Here is a 9,395-nt window from a genome sequence, read left to right on the forward strand (position 1 = left end):
CGCAAGCAATGTGCTTCCCTCACGGTGGTTCAAGCTAGCGATATGCAGTCGCAGTGGCGTTCTTGTTTCTTTCTTTATTACCGAAATGGCTACATAGAAAACAAGCCATTTTAACAACGTTCTCGCAGTCGCAGCGGCAGCTCATCCGGCTAAATTCCATGCTCGTTTGTGCGCGGAAGGCTTGGGAGCAGTGTAATCACGGCACCCAATCGGCCTTGTCACGTGGTGTTTTTTTTTTCTATTTCGCGGATGTCCGCAGTAAGCTGAAAAACACCAATACTTAATAGATAGAAAGAGTGAAATTATTTATTCGTTGCTGCAGAACTTAGCTAATTAATTGCGACTAATTATATATTTGTACAAAATACAAAAAGATAGCCTGCGCACCACATACAAAAGTGAGCAACATCCATTTCGTTGCGTCGTCTTAGAGTGCACCGGCATATTTTTAAACTCTAGCTAAAGTTACCTGAAACACCCCGTATACTAATTGCTGCAAGCAGCCTTGTATAAATGACCTGAGCTGAAAGAATAGCAAGTCGGTAAAGGTGATTAATACACTATGATTCGAACTGTGTTTGAATAGTAAAAATAGAGAATTTGAGTTGAAATGTTGGTTTCTGCTGAACAAGTTTATAGCAATCGCAACAAAATGACATCTTAGTTGAAATCAAGAAAAAGAAATGGGCATGGGCTGGACATGTAATGAGGAAGGAAGATAACCGATGGTCATTAAGGGTTACGGACTGGATTCCAAGGGAAGGGAAGCGTAGCAGGGGGCGAAAGAAAGTTATGTGGGCGGATGAGATTAAGAAGTTTGCAGGGACGACACGGCCACAATTAGTACATGACCGGGGTTGTTGGAGAAGTATGGGAGAGGCCTTTGCCCTGCTGTTGGCGTAACCAGGCTGATGATGATGATGAACAGAATTTCTACAATAATCGTTTGTATGAACATTACCAATACTTGTCTGATTATCGTGTAAATAAACAATTGTGGTTGGCGCCAGAGCCGTTCAATCAGCACTCCATATCTGATTGCTGGAAGCATTAAGCCGTAGAATATTCTCAAGAACACATACTGCAAACACGCCATAATATGTATTGATGTTCCAGTCAGGATGGTTATGTACAGAATGTTGCTGCAGAGTGAGCAGAAACAATAACTAAAACAGCAACGCACTTCATTGCAGATTCGGACTACCAATTTCTGGAAAGTCGTGCCAGGCACGATTTCAGTGCTGGCTGCATTCAATATGCTATGGCATGTCCCCTAAACAAAAAGAAATGAAAAAAGCTAATTACTAAAATTTTGTCTTTAAGTAATTGCGCCGAGAATAACCACCTTTCAGCCACAACCGATACTGCGATGCAATAAATAAGAGATATATCCATACATATCAAAGGAAATGAAAGAAAGAGGAACGTCTAGACAGGCCCCAGAATTATAGAGCCAATTTCCTGCTCACAATTTATCGCAGCTCTGCTGGTTTCTATGCCGCAAGTGGTAATGCGTATACCCGGGCTTCCCGGTGGCAAGGCCGGCAAAAACAATCACATCCGAATTCTTCACGTTAGACATGATATATCGTCCTATTTCGAAACCGTACACCCTCGCTTTCCTTAGACTTACGTTTTGGGCAACAAGTACTGCCTCAGGAATTCCTCCAGTAGCTCAACAGCATTTCCTGTGCAGTGCTCAGTACGAGGTAGCGTGTTCGATGCCGACCACGAGGTGTCGTGCCACACGATACCTGGTGTAGTGTGTGACCCAAACCGAACCATGCAGTTAGAATGGCGCACCTTTTAAAAATAATATGACGTAAAGTGCCACTACTGAGCTAAGTAGTTAGGTTAATGAGGCGAAATAACAAAGTGTTCGTTCAAGGATACAAGCCTTATTTGGAAGACGCAGTCAATCACAGATTCTACTTTTGAAAGGTTAGGTTCATATCGAGCTCGTCCCGCAGAAGCAACTAGCACTTCTCCTAAAGTATACGCTCAAGCTATTTAAGTGGGTAATACTTTCCTCGTCCGTACCTCTGAAATGCTTTCGGTTCTACGAAGAAACATTTGCTCGGTACACTCAGCGTATTTCTTTTTTCAATGTGAGAAATTTCGTTATAATATTTCCTGCCTGAATAGAAAAAAAAATGTGCAGGAACAATCGGCGATAATTGTCAATGTAAGCAAATGAAAAAAGCTAATTACTAAAATTTTGTCTTTAAATAATTGTATTGTCTATCGCGCAAATCCTGATTTCTGTCGCCGCTATAAAGCTTTCACAGCAAAAAATGTCATTTTGTCTTAGCACCAGCACATTTATTAAATTTAGACAGAGTCATGTCCAAAAATCTTGGACGTAGCCCCTCCGGCTATCTTTATGAACTTTTTTGTGACTTTTCGTACAGGCGTGGAGTCGTGCACGTCTCCACAAGCGCGTCCTGCTGCGCATGCCCATAAATTTTGTACATGGCTTTTTCGGCCATCCATTGAACTTCCTTGCAGTGCACTAACGTAACTCATTGAGCAACGCTTAAAAAAAAGGTATTTGAGAAGGTCAGCCTAAGTTGAAGAACTTTCCGTTTCCTACATCGAAAGGATACTTTTTTTTCTGAGAACTTACGCTTTTACGGCACTTTGTCGTAGTTACGACTGCGTGCCTTAAATTCCCATATTTTCAGGAGAGTATCCTCCTGACGTTGCTAACTGAAACTTGTTGAAATTTCACCGACCTTTTGAAATTGAATTTATATAAAGTGCTGCTCAGTGAGTTAAGCTAGTGCATTGCGGTTAAGTTTGATGGATGGCCGAGGAGTCACTTGTTCTATAATAGTGGGCATGCGCAGAATGACACGTGCGTGAAGAGTTGCAAGACTGTAGGCTGATACGAAAGATTACAGTACAAAAATACTACGTGTACTGATACTAAAGGTTTCTATATACCTTTTACTTTATAGGCGCACGAAATTCTGAGAATATGTCCCTGTATTATTCGTTACTTGAGTAAAGGTTACAATTTTACTTCTGGTTTACAGGTACGCATAAGTGCCCCTCTATTAAAGGTTACAGGAGGAAAAGTTACTATCTAATTTCTATGTATAAGTGGACAAATCTTAGAGACTATGCCCCTTGATCAGACGTTACTGTTCTAAGAGTGCAGTAATAAATTTACCTTATATTTCTTTACAAATAAAACTGGCTTCGTCATGTTTTTCTCAGGCGAAGGCACATCACATTAAATGCACATAGAAGGGGTGCTTAGGCAAAGGATTTCGTGTTGAGACTGCAAAATGTCCTAATGTGAAGATGAACGTATTAAAGAGAACAGGCACTGCACGCCCATGTTCACATGTTTAGGCATAGTACAATACAGGAAAATACAGATTGAAATATCAATACACTAAGAGTACCGTCAATAAATTGGTGAGAGGGGACACTCTCAATGGCGCCTATAGTCTACCAAAAACTCAAAATGCGATTCTGTGAGGTGCACGTATCGCGTCCACCCCCAACAGCTCGGGCAGAGCTGTTGAAAAGAAGGGGGCTAAGAGAAACGACGATGGCCCAACGGTGTTTAGCTGGCAGTCCCCTTGCGCTAGCCGAGAATATTTCTTTTTTGTGTTATCGTTGATTCGTTAATTCTTCAAGGTTATTCAGCTACAATAATAATAGCTTCTATATCTACGCGAACTCGAATATTCGATTTCTAGACGTTGCATTAAACATTTTCCAACTTGCTACGATGATCCTAATTACTTCTGCCGCGCTTCCAAGTTGCAAGCCACCAACGCGAACAAAGGTGTGAAGTGAGCACCCGTCACGCGCCTAGCATGCGGCTACCGTGCGCGAGAGCGCACGGTAGGCGCATGTTAAGCGCCACTAGGCGCAAATAGGCGCAATCTAGGCGCAACTAGGCGCACGCTAGGCGCAACTAGGTCCATGCTAGGCGCAACAAGACGCATGCTAGGCGCAACTAGGCGCAAGCTAGGCGCTTGCTAGAGCAACTAACTGTACGGAATGGCGGGACTCGACGGGCACGAAAATCGGACACGTCAGTCGTGTAGCTGTCGGCTTCTGCTTGCACTAGACGACTGCGCACCTGCTTAGTGCGGCAGTCAGGTGTACGGCAGAAGCGGGAAAGTTTTGCTTATAGCTCCCGTCACACCGCAGCCTTGTCCCATTCTTTAGGCGGCCGTCGAAACAGGCACCCAGTAGCGTTAGGGATTTGCAACTGCTTCTGTGGGCGCTGCTGTGGCGCGCGCACGATACGCGGCCACGCACTCGCCCCGCATTCTTGTTTGCTCGTGTGGACGCAATATCGAAAGGCAAAGAAATAAAATCTGGGATAAGTGTAGTGACCGGAAATGTCTCCAATGTTATGCTTGACATTTTATTTGGCGCAAATATTGAAGTATTTAATATTTAGATACATATTTTCTACCAATTAGCTAATGAGTGATAAATGAGAAAGCCGGTTTCCACAAGGCGGCTGCGAACAAAACAGTATTGTATAGCCTCCTTTTTTAAAGTGGTTGTCCCAAGATAACTTAGACAGGCTGTTAAATCAACCAATTGAACACCGGCAACGTCAATTCTCAAATAGGTACGCGTATCATTAGCTGAAGGAAAAAAATGTGTGCCTAAACTTGTTACAGAAAACAAGAGAATGGACTATCGCATTTCCTTTTATTAGTTCCGCTAAAGTGATGTTGCCAAGGCTTCTCGTAGTCCCTCTTGTATTTATGTGGTTCTGAAGAACAACAAGAAACTATGATCAAACTACCGTTTGCTAACTAGCAAGAGCTGTCATTCAAGCGGGAATGCGGAGTGCTATATTACTGTCATGCCTGGAATATTTTGAGGCAACAAATCTAAGGGGCCTAATTTGAATGTTGGTTATTTGTTTGGTCATCTATTCTTGTGTGAGCTCGGCAGCACCTTCGCTGACGTCATGAGTAACCCCTTCTTGGACGTAGTACTGCAGATATTCAGGGTTTATGAAATAGCTTTAAGGATCTCATAAATGACTGCATTGAAGGATTTGTTCCACGCGTTGTAAAGAAAACGAAAGGAAAGGACCCCTGGATTTCGCCAGAGACTTTGCTGATGCAAAGACGACTAAAACGGTTAAAAAATAAAGCACGCAACTTTAATGCCGTAGGTTCTCTCCAGCAGCAAGTAATGGAACTTTCTTCACAGGACAAGACAAATGTTTCGGCTGGCAGGGAACGCAATTTCGGGGAAAAGCTTCCTAATTTCATATCGTCGTCTCCTGAGAGGTTCCGGAGTCTGATGTCAGCAAATACTGTCACCAGTGGTGTTTTCAAAATGAACTGTGTAGAAACTAGCGACTGTGTTACTTCTAAAGCATTCAATGCTCATTTTACATCAATTTTTATTAAGGATAACGCAGTGCCTACGAGTTTTTATGTGTCGTGTCCACCTATATCTGACAGGACAATTAGTAAGCAGGGTTGTTTTAATTACTTCTACAACTTGATGTAAAAAAGTAACCTGGGATGGATGGAATACCTATTCAGTTCCTCAACTGTTATGCAGAGTGGGTTTGAAAGTATCTGACGGTACTATTCTCTAAATCTTTCAATGAAAGCGCAGTTCCATGTGACTGGGTAGCCGCTAGAGTCAAGCCGCTTCGTAAGAGTGGAAGCACACATGACCTTGCTAATTCTCGCCCAATCTCTTTAATATCCACTTCATGTAAAATTCGTGAGCATATAATACATAAGCATATTTCGGAATTTTCAGATAAGAATAATATTTTGTCATGTTCAAAACATAGATTCAGGAAAGGGCTTCCTACTTGCACTCAATTACTAACTACCGTACATGATTTCGCTTAAGCCATAAATTACGGACAACAGATTGATGCAATTTCCATGGATTTCGCTAAAGCTTTTGATTTAGCCTCTCACAGTAAACTACTCTTGATATTATATGTAATGTGTGGAAGCTCTCGGCTTGTAAATTGGTTTTCTGCTTATCTCTCAAATCGAAAACACAATATATGCTTTATTGATCCCAGTCCCACACAGTACCAGTTGACTTTGGTGTCCCTGAGGGCTCCGTGCTTGGGCGCCCTTTTGTTTCTTTGCTTTCTTTTATTTACAAGTCATATAATACAAGAGATACCGGTAAAGGTTAAGTTATATACAGATGGACTGAATCCTTTACTCGGAAATCAAAAGCGAGCAAGATCAAATTCATTTGAACGGAGCACTTTAAAGAGCTGCTCCATGGTGTGACAAATGCCAAATGCATATTAATTTTGAAAAGGCCGTTTTCATGAAAAATTTCCCATAAAAGTAATCCTCTTAATTACACATATTCAGTTTGTAACGTCTTTCTCTTGCAAGGGAAGCACTACAAGTATCTTGGTCTTTGGATTTCACATGAACTTATCTCCACGAAACGCACAAACGCTGTAAGTAGCTCATCTAACTATAAACTCTTTCCCTAAGACGAGCTCTCGAACTTTCTACTCCCGCTGTTCGCCTTATTGCGTTTAAGGCAATTGTTTAGCGAACTTTTGATTATGCATCTATAATTTGGTACCCGTGCACTCAGGAACACGTTAACCAAATTCAAGAAATACAAAAGAGAGTGGTGAGATTTATTTATAATTGCTTTACGTTGAACCTCGATCGCATCATCATTATCAAAAGCAAAACTCCTAACGCTAATGCAAAGAAATCGTGTTCTCAGATTGAAATTTTTGTTTCGGTTAGTTAAATTTAGTTCTGAAGTTGACATATCGCAGACACTTTCTTTACAGGATTTGCCACGAGGTAGAGACATGTCTTGATCATAACTCCTTTTTGCACTCGAAATAATACTTTTAATATTAGTATTTTTATAGGGCAATAACTAAATGGAAAGAAACTTATTAATGCAGGCCTTCTGACAACCATCTTTAATCCTTGTTCCTGTATACCTACAGCAGTGACTTGTCTCGCATGTCGCGGTAAGCTTATTATATGCTCGTGTGCTGGTTCCGGTACATCACTCTGCTTACATTGCCTAATTAAGTACTTGCTTTATGTGTATTTCTGTTATTGTTACTCTTGTTGACCAATCTACATAACCCAGGAAATGTAGCTCCACTCTGCTAAAACAGCAAGTCGGGGTTGCAGTACATATAAATAAATAAATAAATAAATAAATAAATAAATAAATAAACCAATTCACATACGAGGCTGCTATTGGCCAATAGAAAGCATGAGGAAGAGCCTTTGGATCAGTGCCTTTCCTCCCACAGTTACTATGTATGTTTATTGACGCAGTTTTATAAACAGGCTGAAATAAGCAAAAGCCTGCTTTCAAACTTCGATAATAATTACGTACTTCGGGAAGAAGCCAACTGTCATCTCGCCACTCGCGGCCGCCGCCACCCTCGTCAACATTAAACTTTGGCCACCCAGCTTATCGGTGCCGTAGCCATCAGGTCGCGCTAATGTCGACTAGTTTCGCATGGCAGTGGCGCAGGGTGTCAATCTCCTGCGCCTGTTTCCCCTGTCACTGCTCTGCAGCTAAGTACCGGTTTGAATGGCGGACAGACGATCTAAGTTGCGTAACCCGTCGCAATTGACAACGCAATGATGTACTAGTTAGTGGCCGTTTTTACATTTGGTTTCAAGGTCTTAACATTTTGCAATAATGAAGAAAAATGATTTTGTTCACATTTCGCAAGTAAACTGAATGTGAAATAAAAAAAACTCGAAGTCAAATAATTTGCATAGCCAGCTTTCTCGCCATGGTGTCAGAGTAATTGCGGTTGAAGTGGTTAAAATTAAGTTGCACGATGGGGCAAAGTGCTGCTTCCTTTATCTATTCTTTTATGTTTTGCCGATGTTTGCAGTAAACAGCACCCGGCTAGGCAAAGAAGACGCCTACATTGGGCACGCTTGATAGATTTAGCTTTTTCTCTCTATCATAAAGGACGTTAAACAGTGTCCAAGTATCCCAAAAAGCCGTGACCTATGAAGCAAGATGGAAGAAGCTTAAGGCGGAGGGAAGTCGCTGCGGCATTATCATTATGACCTTCAACAATAGTTGTTTAAAGTCGATGCCTACTAGTAAGTGTTATAATTTCAGCCTGCGCCAGAAAAGTGAAAAGACTCCTATACCTTTGAAGTTAGGAACACTGATTTTCATTTGTCTGTGTAGTGCGAGGTAGATTGTGCATGTGCCCCGCACGAAATGGAACAATAAATAAATTACTCCTTATTGCAGAAACATACGCTTTCCTTCTTTTGCTGCGAAGGCTAATAACAGCTGAGCATATTATTAGCTTTATTTCATTGAGATAATATTTTATATCCTCAATGAATGGTTAACTAAAGATACAGTGCCAACTTACTTTCTAGACACGTTTGTACTCTTGACAAACCAGGTTATTTCGCAACTTGCCGACCATCAAATATATCATTGTAAAGGTCTCCTGCAGTACCACAAATTCCGGCCTCTAGGTGAGCAACAAACATCGCAATTGGGCTGTTTTCATTGTAAACTAAACTTACTCTAGTTATAAGCCTAACTGAGAAGTATCGCACAAGACGAGATCACAGTAGGTGTTCGCAAAGCTCTCATAGGTCAACGAGTTCTTTAAGTGACTGGCACGTTGAGGGTGTCGCCACTTATGATAACAATCCGTGAGAGAGCGAGGTGAAAGTCGCGTCGATGGCCAATCACAGCAGCGAAATACGAAAATTTTCCCGAATACGGAGGTTTTACGATGAGCATCCTCGCCGCCTGCCAGCAAAGGGTTATGTTGCTCAGTAATTGTAACAGCATCAACTCGACGTAAAGGAGACGAAATCACTTACGACGACTATGCCTGAAAACGCTAGAGATAATGCAAATTTGCACTTTTTAAGGGTAACACGCTGTGTTCGAAGACTGTCTGCGGAAGTGACTCAATGGCAGAAACGACGTCGTGACTGATGCTGCTCTTTTCTTTGGAGCTTAAGTCAGGTGAAGTATATAACCCAGCTGTTTGTTCTCTATAGGTGCTCAATCGTTTGATATCAAGGTGCGAGAAGCGATCTAAGTTGCTCTTCTTGTCATAAACTAGCTAGAAAAGGTGAAGTGCGGAAACCAAGGCGCCGAGAATAACCGCCTTTCAGCCACAACCGATACTGCGATGCAATAAATAAGAGATATATCCATACATATCAAAGGAAATGAAAGAAAGAGGAACGTCTAGACAGGCCCCAGAATTATAGAGCCAATTTCCTGCTCACAATTTATCGCAGCTCTGCCGGTTTCTATGCCGCAAGTGGTAATGCGTATACCCGGGCTTCCCGGTGGCAAGGCCGGCAAAAACAATCACATTCGAATTCTTCACGTTAGACATGAGATATCGTCCTATTTCG

The 9,395-nt window shown here is 41.8% G+C and overlaps 1 protein-coding gene across 1 annotated transcript in view; it reads right to left on the minus strand.

Moving 5' to 3' along the window:
• LOC142578091 (uncharacterized) overlaps window positions 1–1,748 on the minus strand; it is a 98,288-nt gene extending 96,540 nt beyond the window's left edge. The window contains exon 1 of the mRNA XM_075687509.1: window positions 1,634–1,748. The gene's annotated coding sequence lies outside the window, so the exon portion shown is untranslated. The remainder of the gene's footprint in view (window positions 1–1,633) is intronic.
• Between the last annotated feature and the right edge of the window lie 7,647 nt (window positions 1,749–9,395).

The sequence above is a fragment of the Dermacentor variabilis genome, chromosome 4 (assembly GCF_050947875.1).
Source record: "Dermacentor variabilis isolate Ectoservices chromosome 4, ASM5094787v1, whole genome shotgun sequence".
Lineage (NCBI taxonomy): Eukaryota > Metazoa > Arthropoda > Arachnida > Ixodida > Ixodidae > Dermacentor > Dermacentor variabilis.